The 19,973-nt window shown below is 39.5% G+C and overlaps 1 long non-coding RNA gene across 1 annotated transcript in view; it reads right to left on the bottom strand.

Moving 5' to 3' along the window:
- Positions 1-18,653: 18,653 nt before the first annotated feature.
- LOC132027807 (uncharacterized) overlaps positions 18,654-19,973 on the bottom strand; it is a 33,119-nt gene continuing 31,799 nt past the window's right edge. Inside the window, exon 3 of the long non-coding RNA XR_009407210.1 lies at positions 18,654-19,274. This is a non-coding gene — a long non-coding RNA (uncharacterized LOC132027807). The remainder of the gene's footprint in view (positions 19,275-19,973) is intronic.

Genomic DNA, 19,973 nt, shown 5'->3' with positions numbered 1-19,973 from the left:
CATATGGTAGCCCCGTTGGAACTCATGGTAGAAAACAAACTAGAAACTGAGGTTTCTGCTACTAATGAGCCTAAAAGTTCACCTCACATATAGACTTTGAAACAATTCTCTCTCCTAAAGACAAACAAAAACCAGACAAACAGGGAGTAACCTAAAACCTGGAATGTAAATAAATTATGACATGTCCACAAAAGAACTACTATACATTCATTTAAAAAGAATAAGCATCTCTATGTGGTATCTTTAAGTACCCTATAAAGATGAAAGCTAGGTACAGAGTAGTATAGGTAGTATGCTACTATGGGAGGAGGGGAGACATATCTATATCTTTTTAAATATATATGTCATCACTGAAAAAATCCCCAATAAACTGGTAACAGTAGTTTCCTTAGCACAGGGGAAATGTAAGACAGGTGCACTCAGTTAGAAGAGAGATGGCTATATGTCATTTTGCAAGTAGATTAGACACTGCAGAAGAAAATATTCATGAACTTAAAGACTTAGCAATAGAAATTATTCCAAATGAAGTGCACACATCATACTGGGAGAAATAAATAAACAGAACATCAGTGAACCCTGAGATATTTTAAGCAGTATAATGTACATGTAATTGGAATTCCAGAAGAAAGAAGAAAAAGTTACTTAAAGAAAAACAACCAAAAATTTCCCAAATTTGATGAAAACAATAAACCCACAGATCTAACAACTTCAGTGAACCCCAAACAAGAACAATGGGCACATTATAATCAAACTTTCTAAAACCAATGATAAGGAGAAAACCTTAAAATCCCCCAGAGAACAAAAAACACATGAAGTGCAAAGGAAGAAAAATTAAAATGGTGGTTGACAGATCTTGGGGGGAAATCATGACATGACAACTGGTTCACCCTTGAGGAGGATCCCAATAGTTGGAGGCTCCTCACCTCTTTCCTGTCCTTGGAATATGGGTTCCATATGCCTTCCCTGCTCCCAGAGTTTGCCCCAAGGACAGCCATGAGATAGTGATGTGGTGCTGAGATCATCTAGATGGTGTATGTCATTGAACCCAATTAAGACTTTTATATAAACTTTTAAGATTTGGCAAGTAAGCCCCAGGATCTACTTACCTTGCTGCTCCCCAAGACAAGCCTTATTTGTAAGTCCCCTTTGTGTGTTAAAACTTCTACCTACCACCCTGGAGTGACATGCCTTTTTTTTTTATACTATTTTTTTTTTTAGATTTTTATTTATTTATTTGACAGACAGAGGTCACAAGTAGGCAGAGAGGCAGGCAGATAGAGAGAGAGGAAGGGAAGCAGTCTCCCTGGTGAGCAGAGAGCCCGATGTGGGACTCGATCCCAGGACCCTTGGATCATGACCTGAGCCAAAGGCAGAGGCTTTAACCCACTGAGCCACCCAGGCGCCCGTGACATGCCTTTTTATTTCCTCTCTAGGCCTTCATGTATGGGAGCCAGTTTCAGATTAAAACCAGGAAGCTCCAGAGAGGCCTGTGAACCAACAGAAAACTAGAACACAGGTAAAGCAACATCTTTCAAGCACTGAAAGAAGAAGAAAAGCCAATCTTGATTTCCATACCCAATGAAGATATCTTTTGAAAACAAGACAAAATAAAAATTTTATTGGATTAAAAAAAAAAAGGCTGAAAGAATTCATTACCAGCAGTCATACATTATAAGAAATGTGAAATGAAGTCCATTAGGCAAAAGAAAAATCTGTCAAATGGATATCATGAACTACACAAGGGAATGGAAAGCATTGGAAATGTGGGTAAATATATAATAATTTATTCCTATTTATAAATCACTTTATAATATTTAAATAATAAAAAAGTATAAGGATGCATTTCTCTATAAAAGTTTCATGCAAATATATGTGATGGCAATATATAGATAATGAACCAATTAATTGAAGACATGCTAAAAACCAACATAATTCCATAACAGTTTTCAATGAATTTTTTAAATTTAATCATAATATTATCCAATATGTTTAAAACAGCCATGCATTCATGTGTAAACACATATGTATAAATACATTTATACATATGTGTAACATGTGGATTTGTGGACTTCTTGCAACAACTCACTGTCCAGGTGTTCTGAAAGCCACAGACAAGAAATCATAGGACTGAGATTCTTTCATAAAGTAAACAAGAATTCTATGGCAGTGTAACATAGACACTTTCTCTCTTATTAGCACCTTGATAAAAGTCCATTTTATGGCAAAAATTAGCAATACAGGAAACAACAAATACAGGCAAGGATGTGGAGAAAGGTGAACCCTCTTACACTGTTGGTAGGAATGCAAGCTGGCACAGTCACTCTAGGAAACAGTGTGGAGTTTCCTCAAGAAGTTAAAACTAGAGCTACCCTATGACCTGGCAATCGGGTATTTACCCCAAATATTTTGGGGTATTTAAAATTTGGGTATTTACCCCAAAGATACAGATGTAGTGAAAATAAGGGGCACCTGCACCCCAGTGTTAATAGCAGCAATGTCCGCAATAGCTAAACTGTGGAAGGAGACAAGATGTCCTTCAACAGATGAATAGATAAAGAAGATGTGGTTTATATATACAATGGAATACTACTACTCAGCCATCAGAAAGATGAATACCTATGATTTACATTGATGTGGATGGACATGGAGGGTACTATGCTAAGTGAAATAAGTCAATCAAAGAAAGCCAATTATCATATGATTTCACTCATATGTGGTATATAAGAGATAGCACAGAGGATCACTGGGGAAGGGAAGGAAAACTGAATGGGAAGAAATCAGAGAGGGAGGCAAACCATGAGAGACTCTTGACACTGGGAAACAAACTGAGGGTTGCAGAAGGGGAGGTGAGTGAGAGGGTGGGATGGTTGGATGATGGGCTTTAAGGAGGGCATGTAATGGTGAGCATGTGATGGTTATACACAACTGATGAATCACTGAACACTACATCAGAAAAAAATGACGTACACTATGTTGGCAAATTGCATTTAAATTTTTAAAAAAATAGACATATAAGAAAAATAGTCCATTTTACATATTTGGGTTTCCAAAATCTACTCTAGCCACCAGATTTGCTGTACCATAAAATGAAGCCTTGCACATAGCAGGCGCTCAATAAATAGTTGACAAAAAAATGCATGGCATCTCCAACATCATCAATATATGGCTACTAGTTTTGGATGGCTACCAAAAAAGAAAATCCTAAGTCCTAAGTCACAAGTATTTACTCACAAGTCCTGAGTTATCAGTATGTAAACTTGATATCTAACCTTGACTATCTCAATTTACTCTCCCTTTCCCATTAAATATCTTCACATTCCTCACACCATGTCTCCAATGACTCCAGCCACATTCCCTGAGGCTACACATTGGCAGGACTCAACACAGAAAATCAGTCTTCAGAGGGGGACTCAAAAGGATACATTTAAATCATAAAAGAATGAAGTAGGTGTTGTGATTATGATCAGCAAAGCAGACCTCAGTGTGTTGTGCATAATTAAATGACTGTAGGTCTGCTCTGTACATTCAGCTGGAAAAAAACACCTCTTTCTATATGGGCATAAAAATGAGACATGAGCAGCCTGTTGTACCTAGGTGAAAAATTCACCTTGAAATAAGTTTAGCACTCCCAGACCCTCATAATGAAGACTGTACGTGCTGACCTCTTTGTTGCCTTCAGTCCTGACAAGTTCAAGGTGTTAAAATTAATACAGTCATAAACCACTCAAGAATCCAAGATTATGATCTACTCAGAATTCCAGACTTTCTGAAAAACCAAGGGGGTTCAAAAAGAGGATCTTGTTTGTCCTCTGGGAAGTTCCCAATGCTTACAATCTAAAACTTGCCTGCAATGTATAATGGATTCCCACCCAAGCTTTATCTCATTCACACCTATTTTACTTACTGCCCGTCATTTCTCCTCAGCGGTGCCCCACTCATCCCCATGGCTCAGATGGAACTGAAAGAATTCTCACAGCACTGGCTCAGTCAGCTTCATGGAAGCAAGGATATATTATCCACACTCTGCCTAAAACGACAGCTCAGGCAGAGTGGGAGCAGTCAGCGAGCCTCGTTTTCCTAATTTCATATTTGATTGAACATTATTAAAAGAACTGTTAAAGTTATGAAATTCTGTGCTTATATTAGGTTTAGGATGGGGTGGCTAAGGACACATATAAAAAGAGTTATTCTCCTTCTTCTTTTCTTAGTAATAACACTTAGCACTCAGATATTGCTTTTCATCTCCATCACTCTTTAGGAACATTAACTACACAATTTTACTACGTTAACTTCAAAGAGAGAGAGTCAGAAATGGCCTTATAATTTTGTAGTCACTTTGGTAGCATTCATTGTCTCTCAAAATGATATACTATACTCCAGAGCCTATGTTTTAACCTGGTTTAAGGTAGGAAGGTAAGGGAGTGGGGAAGGAAGGGAAAATGTCATATTCTAAAATAACCGAGGTCTCGGAAGCCTCGCTAGGATTCCAAGGATAGAGCCTGTGGATTTATACATGAAATAGTGAGCTGAAGGACAGAACTACATTTTGAATAGTAGGGTTATACTTAGCATAGAATAGTTTAGTATCTTTTTTTTTTAAGGCAAAAGTTTCCAAATCCCTCCTAGCAGAGAAAAGTTCCTCCAAATTGAAAGAAAAAATTTTGGAGGACAATGAGTATATGGATTTAACATAAAGGAAAGGCATGCTACTATTGATATTATTTTTGGTAATATTTTTATAGCTGCTATTTCTGGAAAAGATACTGTGGGGATAGCTGCCATGCTAAATACTTCAAGTAGACTCATTTGACTCAATTTCCCACTTGCAAAACAAAGAAATTTATGTAGAGCAAAGATCAGCACACTACAACCCATGGGCTAAATGCAAATACTATTTTTGTAAATGAGATTTTATTGGAACATAGCCATGCCCCTTCATTTACAAATTGTTTTAACTGCTCTCCCACTAACAGAACAGAGGTGCAGAGTTGCAACTTAAACAAATGGCCTGAAAACCTTAAAATATTTACTCTCTGTCCTTTTGCCATCCTCTGGTCTAGAAGAAGATGGCCTCACAGGACCTTCGAATACCAACATCATATGCCTCTGACCCTGGGTGCTGAGAACACTTTCTCTACTTTGTCCACCATGTCACTGGTAGCATCAAGCAGCAAAAATAGTATATTGCCCTGAATTTGCCTGTGTGTTGTTAGGTAGGCTTCCATATCAGTGTCAGTTCTTTGGAAAAAATATTGTGTTTCCAATTCTATAATAATTACCTTATTGATGCATTGCTGTGAGCTAATAACTTCAATTAATCCCATTTTAAACTGTATGCTGTTGATAACACCCACATCAACCATTAAAAAAGTAGAATTATAGGGATACCCAGGTGGCCCAGTCAACTAAGCATCTGCCTTCGGCTCAGGTCATGAGCCCAGCGTCAGGGTCCTAGGACCAAGCCCTTAGTTGTGCTCCTGGCTCTGAGGGGAGTCTGCTTCTCCCTCTGCCTCCGACCCTTCCCCCATTTGTTCTCTCTCTCTTTCTCCTTCCCAAATAAATACATAAAACCTCTTTTTAAAAAGTAAACAATGCATCAAGGAACACTACAGCAAAAACTAGTGAAGTACTATATGGTGACTAACAAAACATAATTAATAAAAAAAAGTAAAACTATGAAATTCTAACAAATTACACCAATTAAAAAAAAGAACATCAAATTTTGTCACTTCTTCCCTCACTCTCTCAATTCATTGCTTCTTCTCCCTTTCTCTGCCATGAGTGAGCCCCACTGCCTGTTGCTACTTCACCTCATACTGAAATTATTGCTTGGGTAGCATTCAGCCCAATTCCGGGCACAAAATACAAGTCTACACATTGGAAATCCAAGACTCATCTTTTGAAAGAATCAGAGCTGGAGTCATAAGAATTTTTCCTAAATGTTTTCATTTATAACAAGATGGGACCCGGGAAGGAGACAACTCATAAGAGACTTTTATTAATATTAAATATTAATATTTTCAGGAAACAAACTGAGGGTTGCTTGGGGTGGGGAGGGGAGAGGAATGGCAGGTTGGAAGGAGGGTGGCTGGGTGATGGACACTGGGGAGGGTATGGGCTATGGTGAGTGCTGTGAATTGTGTAACCCTGATGATTCACAGACTTGTACCCCTGAAACAAATAATACATTATATGTTAATTTTTTAAAATGTTCTCACTTATTTCCACAACCAGAAATAATGAAGAGCTACCCTATGTTTATATACCCTTCCTATTTATAATTTTCAAGTAGGGTCTAAGAAGTAACAATCTGATAGAATTCATAATTAGGATGAAAATGTACAAGGCTTTAAGCAACTTCTATTACCATAGCTGTTGTTGCACAAAGGCCTGGGAATGCGACAAGTTCACAAATAATTTGGTGTCCTCTACTGTAGCTTAGGTTCTGCAAAGATCATTCTAAAACAGCCAAAGTGATGGTGTAGAGACACATGAGCACACCGCATTACAGAAGACTGCCAAGTTAGTGTCATTACGCACAGGGCACTGTTTCAAAGACATATTTTTAGCCTCAGTAAAGATCAGATGCGGCATTTTAGTTTTTTTCATGAATACTTTTTTCCTCTTCACCCCAAAATATTAATCATTCCTTCAATTGACTGAATCACTAACTTTTCCATCCAATTTGTTAATAGCCATCATTGGGTTCACTCTAAAATACTTTAGTACTGACCCAGTAATCATCTAGATTCAGTTATTAATTGCAGCTTAAGTATTAGAAGAAAGAGAAGTAAAAGTATCATTTTACCTCCTTTACTATGAACTTCCGATTGCATCACCAAACTATCCATTAAATACCATCCTTACCCCTTGAAGTAAAAGATTGGACATTAAAGAGGAAGACTGTAAAAAAACCAAATTTGGCCCATCCTGAAATCTTCTCATGGAATTTAAGTTATTTTATTCTATAGTAATCCTCATGAGTCTCCAGAACTGCAACAGAACTGAACTAGCTTCTTTAATGAACTAGTTACAACCTCTGTGGTACTGCTTGCACTTCTCCTTCCACCCCCCATCTGGTCCTGGGCTTTTCTTTGTTGGAAGGATTTGATTACTAATTCAATCTCCTTACTCGTCCTTGGTCTGTTTAGATTTTCTGTATCTTCATGATTCAGTCTTGGTAGGCTGTAAGTTTCTAGGAATTTGTCCATTTCTTCTAAGTTATCCAGTTTGTTGGTATTTAATTGCTCACAATAGTCCCATGATCCCTTGTATTTCTGTGGTATCCACTGCAATGTCTCTCCTTTCATTTCTAATTTTATTTGCTCAAGTCCTTTCTTTGTTTTCCTTGGTGAGTCTAGCTATAAATTTGTCAATTGTGCTTATCTTTCAAAAAAAAGCAATTCTTGGGGCACCTGGGTGGCTCGGTAAGTAAAGCGTCTGAGTCTTGGTTTCAGCTCAGGTCATGATCTCAAGGTCATGAGATATAGTTTCACATGGGGCTTGCCCTCAGCGGGGAGTCTGCCTGAGATTCTTTGCCCCTCCCTCTCCCTCTGCCTCCCCCTCCCCTTTCCTGGCCTCACACATGGGCTTGCCCGCTCTCTAAAATGTATAAATAAATAAATAAAGTCTTTTTTTTAAAAAACCTCTAAGTTTTGGGGAGCCTGGGTGGCTCAGTGGGTTAAGCCTCTGCCTTCGGCTTGGGTCGTGACCCCAGAGTTCTGGGAGTGAGCCCCGCATGGGGCTCTCTGCTCAGCAGGGAGCCTGCTTCCCCCTCTCTCTCTGCCTGCCTCTCTGCCTACTTGTGATCTCTCTGTCAAATAAATAAATAAATAATCTTTTTTTTTTTAAAAAAAACCTCTAAGTTTTGTTGATCTTTTCTATTGCTTTTCTACTCTCTATTTCATTATTTCTTTTCTAATCTTTCTAATCTCCTTCCTTCTGTTAACTCTGGGGTTAGCTTATTCTTTTTCTAGTTCCTTGAGGTGTAAAGTTTGGTTGTTTATTTGAGATCCTTCTTATTTCTTAATATAGGCATTCATCACTATAAACTGTCCTCATAGAACTACTTCTGCTATAACCCATAAATTTGGGTATTTTGGGTTTCCATTTTCATTTGTCTCAAGATACTTTCTTATTTCCTTTTTGATCCATTGGTTGCTCAGGAGTGTATTAATTGTCACCTCTTTGTGAATTTTGCTATTTTCTTCCTGCTATTGATTTCTAGTTTCAGACCAGTGTGGTCAGAAAAGATATTTGGTATTATTTCAGTCTTCTTGAATTTGTTAAGACATTTTTGTGGTCTAAAATATGATCTATCCTAAAGAATATTCTATGCGTATTTGAAAAGAAAGTGCATTTTGCTACAACTGGATGAAATGTTCTATATATGTCTGTTAGGTCTATTTGGTCTATAGTATTTTTCAAGATCACTGTTTCCCTGTTGTTGTTGTTTTTTTAAGATTTTATTTATTTATTTGACAGACAGAGATCACAAGTAGGCAGAGAGTTAGGCAGAGAGAGAGAGGGGGAAGCAGGCTCCCTGCTGACAGAGAGCCCATGCAGGGCTCGCTCCCAGATCTCTGGGATCATGACCCAAGCTGAAGGCAGAGGCTTGAACCCACTGAGCCACCCAGGTGCCCCCTCCCTGCTGACTTTCTGTCTCAATGATCTACCCACAGTTAACAGTAGGTGTTAAAGTCCCTGCTCTGATTGTGTTGCTGCTTATTTTTCCTTTCAGTTCTATTAATATTGCTTTATAATAAAGGTCCTCTGATGCTGTGTATATAAATATTACAATTGTTATATCCTCTTGAAGAATTGGCCCCATTGTCATTATGTATTGACCTTCCTTTTCCCTTATGGCAGTTTTTGACTTACGGTCTATTTTTTCTGATAGAAATATAGCCACGCTGTGATTACCATTTGAATGGAATATCTCTTCACTTTCAGCCTACATATGTCCTTAAAATTAAAGTGAGTCTCTTAGTGGCAGCATAGAGTCAGATCTTTTTCTTTAACCCATTTGGCTGCTGTATGACTTTTGATTGTGGAATTTAATTCATTTACACTTAATTATTGATAGGTTAAAACTCACCATTACCATTTTTTTATCATGTTCAGTTAGCCAGCATATAGAACATTGTAAGTTTTTGTTGTAATGTTCAACAATTCATTAGTCCCATATAACATCAGTGCTTGCTCGTTTTCTGACTTTTTAAAAATATTTTATTTATTTATTTGAGAGAGACAGAGATGAGAGAGAGTATGAGTGGAAAGGAGGAGGAGAAGCACACTCCTCACTGAACAGGGAGCCCAATGCAGGGCTCAATCCCAGGACCCTGGGATCATGACCTGAGTTGAAGGCAGATGCTTACCCAACTTGGCCACCTAGGTGTCCCTGTTTTCTGACTTTTATATTTCCTTTGTTCCTTTCTTACTGTAGTCCTTTGTGATTTTATGACTTTTTATGGTGGCATGCATTGATTCCTTTCTCTTTATCTTTTCTGTATCTATTACAGGATTTCCTTTGTGATTACCATGAGGATTACATTAAACATCTTATGGGATGCCTGGATGTCTTATTTATTCAGGCATCTGACTCTTTATTTTTGGCTCAAGTCATGATCTCAGGGTCATCATCTCAGGGTCATGAGATTGAGCCCCATGTGGTGTTCCACACTTAGTGCAGAGTCTGCTTGAGATCCTCTCCCTCTACCCTCCCCACCAAAATAAATAAATTAAATAAATATTTTTTTAAAAAATTTTGTAGTTACAGTAGTAACTGTAACTTTAAGCTAATAACTTAAGATCAATTACATATAAAAACTATGACTGATATATATATATGACTATATATTTACTGTTACTAGTAAGTTTTATATATTATTGGCATCTTTTCATTTCAGCTTAAAGAATTCCCTTTAAGATTTCTTGTAGGACAGGTCTAGTGTTGATAAATCCCCTCATCTTTTGTTTATTTGGGAGAATCTTTTATCTCTCATTCATATAAGAAGGACAGCTTTGTCAAGTATAGTATTTTGGATTGGAAGTTTTTTCTTTCAGTACTTTGACTATATCATCCCACTCTCTCCTGGCCTATAAGTTTTCTCCTGAGAAATCCACTGATAGCCTTTTAGGGTTTCCATTATGATAAGTCCCTGTGATAAGATAGGGTTTCCTCTGTGACAAGTCTCTTTTCTACTGCTTTTAAAAATATTTGTCTTTGATATTTTACATTTCAATTACATGTCTTAAAGAGGTCCTTTTGGGGTTCAATATATTCAGGGTTTTTTGCATCTCATATACTTGCATGTTCATATCTCTCTCCAAATTTACAGAGTTTCAGCCATTATTTTTCTAAATAGACTTTCTTCCCATTCTCCTTATGGAATTCTCATAATGCATAATTGTTTCACTGCATGATTCACCATAAATCTGATAGGCTTTCTTCAGTCTTGTTCTTCTTTTCTTTATTTTTTTTTTCTTTTTGCTTCTCTGACCAGATAATTTCAAATGACTTGCCTTTGATTTCATTGATTCCTTCTTCTGATTGATCAAGTCTGTTGTTGAAATCCTTATTTAATTTTTCAATTCAATGGTATTCTTCAGCTCTAAAATTTATGCTAGGGGTTTTTTATGGTTTCTATTTTTCTGTTGAATTTTATTTGTTTAGGTGTTGTTTTTCTAACTTTGTTTAGTTCTGTGTATTGTTTTGTGGTTTACTAAAAGTCCTCTTTAAGAGGACTTTTTCTGAATTCTTTTTCAGTCAGTTCATGCATATTCATTTCTTTAGGGTCATTTATTAGAATGTTATTAGTTTCTTTTGGTAGTTTTTTGTTTCTCTGATCATTCACGATTTGGTGTCTCTACGTTTGAAGGAGTGATCAGCTCTCCTGGTCTTAGGCAGGGAAAGTGCTTGACCAGTCACTCAGCCTGGGTTTCTAAACAGGTGATTAGTAGTATCCACAAGAAGGTAGGGCTTATGACAAGGGTCTCTGTGGGGTAGAGCCACTGCCCACGTTTGAGGATTAGTGAGGCAACTGGCTGGATTCTATAGCTGGGCAGGTTTGCTGGTTGAGCTTCATGGGTGGGTAGGGATGCTAACTGGACTCTCTGGGTGAGCACTGTAACTGGCTGGACTCTGCTATCAGATGGGGTCACAAAATGGCTCTGTAATCAGGAGGAGTTGCTGTCTGTGCCCTGAAATTGCCCTTGCCAGGGGCTACAGGCTATGCTCCCCAGGTAGACAATGGCACTAACTAGACTTTGTGATTGGATGGGCCACAGGCAAGGTTCCACAATCATCGAGGTTGGGTGGGGCCACAGGCTGGGTTTGACAGTTCATCAGGGCTGCTGGTTTGTCTCTGCTCAGCTGGGACCACATGCTGGTTGAGAACTCCAGAAAGACAGAACTATTGGCCATGCTGCACAGTCAGATGGGGTGAATGGCTTAGCACCATAAGTGGACAGAGCTACTGGCTGGGCTATCTGGTCAACTGAAGTCGCAGGCAAGGAGGTGTCACCACCCCAAGATCTTAGCACTAGTCTATGTGAGTCCCACCCCCTTCTTTGTTCCTAGTTGCCCCAGTGGTCTAGCCCTGACAAGTCCCCCAGTGTTTACTGTAAGTGCTCCAGAACACTGAGGAAGCTGATGTCTGTCTCAGGCTTTCTTTTCCCCACCAGAGAAAATGTAGACCCAAGAAAACTCTTTCAGTGTGGTTCTGTGCTGGCCTGGCACACGAGCCATGGCTAGTCAAAGTGAAACTGCTCTTCTTACCTTTCAGTCCAGCTTTTCTCAGTATCTCAGCCTCACTCCTTGGGTTCTGGGGCTTTCTGCAAAGGCATTCTTTTTTGTAAATAGTCACTAATGCATATTTTTGTGAGGGAACTAGAACCAGGAAACTTCTATTCTGCCGTCTTGCTGATGTCATTCCTATGCTTATATATTTCTAAATGTTACTGCATTTAGACCTGCATGTTTGTTATTTTAGACTATTTGTCATCTTTTCCTTGTAACTTATGAAGCATCTACACAACTTTTGTATCTCATCCTCTAATAGTAGACTCTTTTCAGAAGAGGTAGTCTCAAAGAAACACCACTTGTATCAACATCAATCTGAAGGCCAAGAGCTTACTGGACAAGATGAATACCCCTGCCTTGGTGCCAAGGATCCTAGTGGTAATTCAGCTCCTCTCAGTTTAAACCCCTTGTCCTGGCAATGGGAGGAAGTTGAAACCAGGAGGGCTCTGAGAAAGGGCACAATGGGAAGAGGCAATCTCATTCTTTTTTATGTAAGCCTTGTTGAGAATGTAATCACAAGAACAATTTGTTGAAATATCGATTACTCTGCCATGTGCTTTACATACATTATTTCATTTAATCCCATACAAGATAAAATATCACCTTCATATTCACATATATGGAAGGAACTTGGTGGTAAATTGTAAGAAGTGGAGAACAACGACCTAAGCAGGGGTCTGGCTGATTCTCTCAATTCTCTGTTTTGACTCCCATGACATGTCCCACATACTAAAGGTCAAGAAAACCTAAAATGCAGAAAGTCAGATCCATGTTCAGCCTTCTTATGTTACTCTAGAGCCCTAAAGTTCTCTACTTAAAATGGGGACCCGGAGAGGTACCTGGGTGGCTCAGTTGGTTAAGTGTCTGACTCTTGGTCTCAAGTCCTACACTGAGCTCTGCACTCAGTGGGGGGCCTGCTTGAAGATTCTCTCCCTCTGTCCCTCCCCCCACACATGCATTCTCACTTTCTCTCTCTCTCAAATAAATGAAATCTTAAAAATAAAACAAAATAAAATAATATGGGATCCTGGAACTGGTACAAACACATATTTTACAAAAAAACAAATAATCCACAGATACTTGGTTTTTAAAATTTGCCAGAGATCAGAGACAAGTATATATCCATCCCTTCTCCACGTGTCTTAAATTATCTAGGTCCCAGCCACAGACATAATCCTTAAGTGCACAGGTGTATAGGCCAAACTCATATAGATTGCACCAACCCATCTTCCTGACACAGGCCTTAATGGATGCAGCCGTGGGAGAAAGAGCATAGCTCTTGGCCCTTTGGTTAGGCAAACACTTTGGACCAAGGTCAGAAGCAGAAGCTGGAGCACACCTAACTGCTGTGCATAATAAAGTAAAAGGAATTCTGTTATTGTTGGAGGAATAGTAGAAAGGAAGAGAAAGGGGGGAGCTGGAACCTCTGTGGACATACATGGCTCAGGGAATACTCTTAAGGAACAGAAATATGTTCATAATTGCATATAAATCACATAAAGTACTACAATTTTAAATGTTCCACCTCCCCAACTCTAGGAAAGTTAGTTTGACCTCCCTAAACTACTAAATCACTTTTCCTGCCCTAGAAAAAAGTAACTGTAAAAGATTGGAAGAAAGGTCAGAAACAGCTTTCTTAATTATTTCAAAATGGTGAAACTTCCCATTGTATAGGCTTAAGGAAATGCAGGAAGAGGATTGTGTCACCTCAGAAGCAAGAAAGGAAAACACTATTAAAGGACCCTGGCCACAAGTTTAAAAATTTTATAAACCTATGCCACTGGTTTTCATTCCTATATGGGAAATTATTGCTTCTAGAAAAAGAGAAGAAGTGTGTTCCTGAAACTTTCTGGAACCTAAACAGCCAGCCCCCAGCACTGACTCTGCTCTACCATCTGTCTCCCTGTGAGGTGCAGAGAACAAGGATCTCAGCTAGTAGACACCAGAGTTAAACTCCAGTGAACTTTTCAGCCCACATTTTCCACATGCCTACCCTCCTAATCTGATTCAGCATCAGGATTCGTGCAGAGGTTGACTCTTCAGAACTTATTTACAAGTTTTATCATTATGCTTGCCCACATTATGCGAGCAGTTTGCAATCTCCCCTAATTCTCTGACTTTAATTATATAATTGAACAAGCCCAAAACCCATTTTTCCCAGGAAACATTAAACATTACCATCTTAATGAAATTCTTAATGAAATGGTCCACTATGCATGCAAATGACCCTGAGTGGCTGGGCCCCTAGCTTATCACTGGGCAAGGCAGTAGGACAAATACTCCTTTTGTCAGTCACTAGGAATGGCAGTCCTCACCCACACTTTTGGCTGGAATGATAATTCCACAAGACCAGAAGATGGGACTCTGCAAGACACATGGATATAATTAAGATTGGATGAAAAAAGTTTAAATGAAGCAGGAGCTGATCTTAACCTATACAAATCAAAACTTATTTTCAAAGCTGAAAGAGCTCACTTAAACTTGTCTTGCCAATTAAAAAATAGAAGTTATCAAATTTACTTGCTTTCTCCAGAGACCAGAGGTCTGAGAGATTAACAGTTCTCTTCTAAACTTAGGTTCCAGGATGGAAAGTAGGAAATGGAACGGCTATAAGAAACTCGGGGGGAACTTCTGAAATTTTCAGCATAATTAAGGGATGACTCTTCAAGTACCTGTTCCTTCCCAACTGCATTTTTCAAATGCCCTTGTTGCATAAAACTCAAATCTTCTCTATAGCACACACCATCCTTGTGCTGAAGTCACTGCTTGCCAAAATCTAAATGGAAGGAAAGCAGACTTGTTCACACTTTTGTTCAAATAGCATAGACAACAATGTCCTGTGCTAAGTAGACACCAAATGAAAGTATTTATTAATAGGTACTAATTATGTAACAAATTCCCAGCTCTCAGACCTTGTCAAATCCTTCCACTGCCAGGAAAATGTCAAGACGCCCAAAATGTCCAACACAAAAAACCTCACCCAAAACATTCATGGAACTTTAGAGAAGAGAAGGCAATTGCCATAGCTATCACAGTGCCTGGCTGAGGAACTGTTATTTCACTTCCTCTTAAATTCTTCCATTTTTTTCCAAAGAAGGACCTAAAGGAGAAGGGAAATTTTATCGGTAAGCTTTTTAACAAACAGCTTTATTGAAATACAATTCACATATCATATAATTTACCCATTTAAAGTGTACAATTCAGTGGTTTATGGTATATTATTAACTTTTTAATTGTGGAAAAATATATGTATCATAAAATTTGCCATTTTTAAGTGGAATCATACAGTATTTGTCCTTTTATGTCTGGCTCACTCCACTTAGTAGAATGTCTTCAAGGTTCATCCATGTGGTAGCATGTATGAAATTTCACTCCTTTTTATGGCTGAAAGATATTCCGTTCAATATGTATACCTTTGGTTTATTCACTCATCTATTGATTACAGATTTGTTGTTGTTTAAATCTTTGAAATGCAGAGAACTGAAAATCTCAAACTTCCATTCACAGCACATTCTTGTCATCAGTCAAGATGTGCCTCTCTCAGGGTTTTTTCATTTCTTCATTTGTAAAACGTAACTGTGTTATTTTAATTTATATGAATGCATTTGATTTATATAAATCTCATCCTGCTTCTTACTTATTCACTCAATTCTATGTATTTCAGCTCTGCAAATATTACTATGGTAGCTAAGTGCTCATTGTTTAAGGTTTAGTCTCTCAAGCATGGCATAAGGAGACTAAATAGTCTCATTTTATTGTATTTTTTCCACTGAGGAAAATGACTCATAGAGTAATTGCTGTCCTTCTCTGTGAGCCATTGAACAAATCTCTCAATGTCTCCAAGCCTCAGTTTCTTCATCTGTATAATGAGGAGGTTCCACCAGATCCGAGCTCCTTGATGGACAGTATGATCGAATGACCTGGGCAACTTTCCAAAATGATGTGCCCAACCCAACAGGAAAATCTAAGGCAGTAAAACTCTGGAATAAATAAGTGTTGGGGGAAAAAAAATAAAAACCTTTCCAGGTGATTCTGATATGCGGTCCTGCTAAACGCCCTGCACAAGAAGGATCTTGAAGTCCCTTCCAGTTAATATACTGGATTCTGTGACTATAGGGAAAATCTCTTGGCAAAGATCCTAAAGCAAACCAGAAGCTTGAACCTGGCAATAAAAATGATGCCTGTGTCCTGGCTCTCTATTTTCTAAATATAGAATCTATTTTAAAAGCATTTATGTGTTTTATTGTTACCCTCTATAAGTCTATTCCAAGGATTAACTGCTCCCTGGTTAACACACTCATCCACAGCTCCTTGGGGCTCAATCCTTCCTTAGCTTGGATCATGCCCTCTGGTTCTTATATTTGATAAAAGCTGAATGAGGCTGGGAACATCTTTCATTTCTATTCCCGTTAGAAAGTTCTGAGGCTCAATAGGGTCACCTCTGAGTCTCTGCGTTTGCAAGGAATACAGATCTGGTTTCTATAGTCTGGTGTAAGAGAAAATATTGGTCCCACTCTATATATACAGTGCTACTCCTGCTTCATCCTCCATGTCTTGTTCTGAATTCAGTAATCAGAGCTAACATTCACAGGCTTCTCTTTCTTGTCCCCAAATAACACTGTTTTAAACCTTGGAGTTAGAATAGGAAGAAGAAAATAAAAATTATTATAATCCCCCAACTGAAATAATTTTTCTTTACAAATATGCCCCCTACACAATAGTCTTTGTTCGGGCTGCTATGACAAAGTGTCTTATGCTGGGTGGCTTATAAATAGGCACTTATTTTCTCATGGTTCTGGAAGCTGGAAGTCCACGATCAGGGGACCACTTGATCCGTTTCTGGTGAGGGCCCTCTTCCAGACTGTAGACTGCCAACTTCCTGTTGTAACCTCACCTGGCAGAGAGCAGAGAGGAAGCAAGCTCTCCATGACTCTTACAAGGGCACTAATCTTCCCAGGAGGACCCCATCCTCATGCTTTCATTTAACCTGAATCATCTCCCAAAGACCTCAGTTTCTAGCAAGAACACATTGGGGAATAAAGTTTCAACATATGAATTTGGAAGGGACACAAACTTTCAGTCTATAACATTCTTACCTATTAGTGATATCGTATTGGTACCATTGCTTAGCCCCTAAACCCAGGAATTATGCTTGGCTCCTCTCTTTTCCTTTCTCCCTCCAACCCATCAGTTCAACTTCTAAATATATCCTGAATCCACGCTCATCATTCTGTTACCGTTCCTACCACCATTAGGCCAAACTACATCATCTCTTACCTGAGCTGTAGCTTACTTAGCCTCCTTCGTAAATTGCTGAAAGAATAAAAAAAAAAAATACTGACTGACAGAACCAGAAGACAAAAATACCCAGACTGGCTTGAAGAATTAGGCCAAAAATAACAGGACTGAATTTAATATACATAAATGTAAGCTTCTGCATTTACCATCCAAAATTCCATGGCACCAGTTACAAGATATATAAAGGACTTGGGTGATTTATTTGACTGCAAGCTTAATTAAGAAAACAATGTAATGCACCCAACAGCCCCACCACCAAAAAACGGTTCATACTACTTTGGCTGAATGAATAAAAATGAATAAAAATGTTGAGTCCAGTACAGAGGGCATAATAGGACCCCTTTATGCTAGTCATATACAATGTTCTAGGCACCATATTTAAGATCTCTATCTATCTATCTATCTATCTATTAATCAGTAACCAATTATGATTAAAAGGTATTTGAACAAAGCTAAATTGGGTCACGTGACAACAGCTGAAATCACTGGAGACACTTGTCTAAAGAAGAGAAGACAGAGTGTCTAAAGGGCTCACCACCACCGTGGAGGGTGGAACACATGAAGGCCTTGCTCCTGCCAAAAGGAGGCGTTTCTAGCGATGTAGCTCCTTCTAGGAGGAAGGGCAGACTTTGATTCAGAAGAAATCCTCACATCCTTTGGGGATTCCTTTGGTAAAGGTAAAGCCTTTGGGGTTCCTTCCAGGAAGAGAGGTTGCAGAGAGTTGAACTCATCATCTCCTGCTTCCAGGCCTTCTTCACTCAGTATTTCTCACTCCATGACTCCGTCTGCAGATCCATGACAGCAGATGTCCTGGATGCTTCTCCCTCTGAGTGTCCTGGGATCAGAACCTGATTTTGCTGTCTCCCAGAGGGGGATCCTGCTCTCCCCCCAGATTTGGCTGGCTAGGGCTTCCTCATGTCCAGGACATGGCTAACCTTTGGCCTCCTTCATTCTAGATCCCACTGAGGTGTTTGGAGACCCAGGCTCATGTAGAAAACAAGAGGAAGACTCCAGAACAGTTCCTCTCAGCTTGGCACGTGCCTTCCTGAAAGGTAAACTGAATCCAGCAGGTGGATTTGGTCTCCAGTCATGTCTTTAGAAGGCTACTTTCAACATAAGGCCAGGAAAATAATAATAGTCACCTCTGCCTATATACCTGGAACCTATGGATGGTATGCAGGTTCCCCCAATATCTGCAAATAGAGTGTTTTTATGAAACCTTTCCTTACTAAAGGGAAATGGTGTACAGTGAAGACGTAATCACCATATCATAGAAGGAAAAAATTCTCTTTGGATTTATTTCAGAGAAAATAGGTACTCGTGTACTTCTTTTGTAAAAGTGAATTGGTATAAAGGGAACTTTTGGATAGCAGAGGAAACCTGTATTTTTAAATTAAAAAGCAGATGACAAGACAATATGTTGATGATAATTCCATTTTTTATAAAATCTATATTTATAAAATATAATACATCTAAAAAGTCTGGCAAGAAATACACCAAAATGTTAACTGTGCAATTGTTGGACGGAGAGAACATGGGTATCTTTATTTTCTAGAATTTAAAAAGAAAAAATTTGCAATGATGCAAAAGCAATTTTAACTTTCATAACTTAAAAATGGTATTTTGGAGTTAAAAGGTGGTTTGCTTGCTAAAGAAAAAATTTTGACCTTCCTCTTGTGACTGATCAGGAAGTGGGGGAGAGAGCAGGTTGCAATTGTGGGATGCCCACTTCATATCAAAGGCTGCAGTAAACTCTACTGTCTCCTCTCCCTTAATCTACACAATCCTCCCACGAGGTAACAGTCCCATTTTATAGCTTGGAAAACAGGCCCAGGGAAGGTCAGCAATTTGCTGAAGTCATACGATCTGGGAGAAATGAGATTTGAATCCAGCTCTGCGTAATCCTGCAATGGCGCCTCACCAGGTAAAGCACCCTTTCTCCCGCTAGACTGGCAAGGCTGAGGCTGGGGCAAGAGAGCACCAGTCCTGGGGGTTCAGTGGATTCGTCATTTGATGAGTCTTCTCAAAGTTCTCGATTCCTCTGTCTGCTTTCAACTTGGTTCCTGGCGGAATGGTGCGGCACCCGCTAGAAATGAAGGCTCTCAGCCACCACCCCAGGTTTACTGAATCCAAATCTGCGTTTTCACACGATGGCCAGGTGAATCACTTGCACCTACAATTCAAGAAATGCTGCTTTACCAATAACCCCCCACACCCCTACGCCCAACCCATGTTGCCACGGAAACTGCCAGCCCCGCCCTCTGCCCCCACTTCCCGGTCTCTTCCCCCAAAGAGAAGTGCTCTGCCATCCTCACCCGAGCCCCGGGGGGCGAAAGTTATTTCCAAAAACACTTTATTATTCAAAAGAATGCCTGGCACTTGGTGGTTTATATGTGTAAGCCTCAGGGGTAGCTGGACCCCGGCCCTCTCAGGCAGCCTGAGCAGTGGTGTGTCGGTCAATGTTTAACCAGCAGCTGGGGGCGGAGCCCTGATTTGTAGCCCTTCCCAATTTCCATGGAGTCACTCCTCTCCAGGGCCAATCCCACGCCACCGCGGCGATGTCCCCAAACGTGGCTCAGGAGGGGATGGCTGACACGAGCGGGCATGAGCCCGTAGGCACCAAGCTCCAGGGAGCCCTTCAGCCGAAGAGTCATTTTTCTGAGTCCGGATCCTTCATAGGAGAGGGGAAGCCACAGCATTATTTCAGCTAATGAGGACATAATGTTTTGTTGTTGGCTTCCACAACCATTTAAATTTATCCGTCTCTAATTAGCTTTGGAAAACCGAAAATGACTCGCCAAATATACGCCGCAACAGCCTGGCAGGCGTTAAAATCGTGCTGGCTGTTCTCTGGGAGTCTTGGGTTTGCAAC

Source organism: Mustela nigripes, chromosome 12 (genome assembly GCF_022355385.1).
Source record: "Mustela nigripes isolate SB6536 chromosome 12, MUSNIG.SB6536, whole genome shotgun sequence".
NCBI classification, from domain to species: Eukaryota; Metazoa; Chordata; class Mammalia; order Carnivora; family Mustelidae; genus Mustela; species Mustela nigripes.
This window is presented reverse-complemented; position numbering and strand designations above follow the sequence as displayed.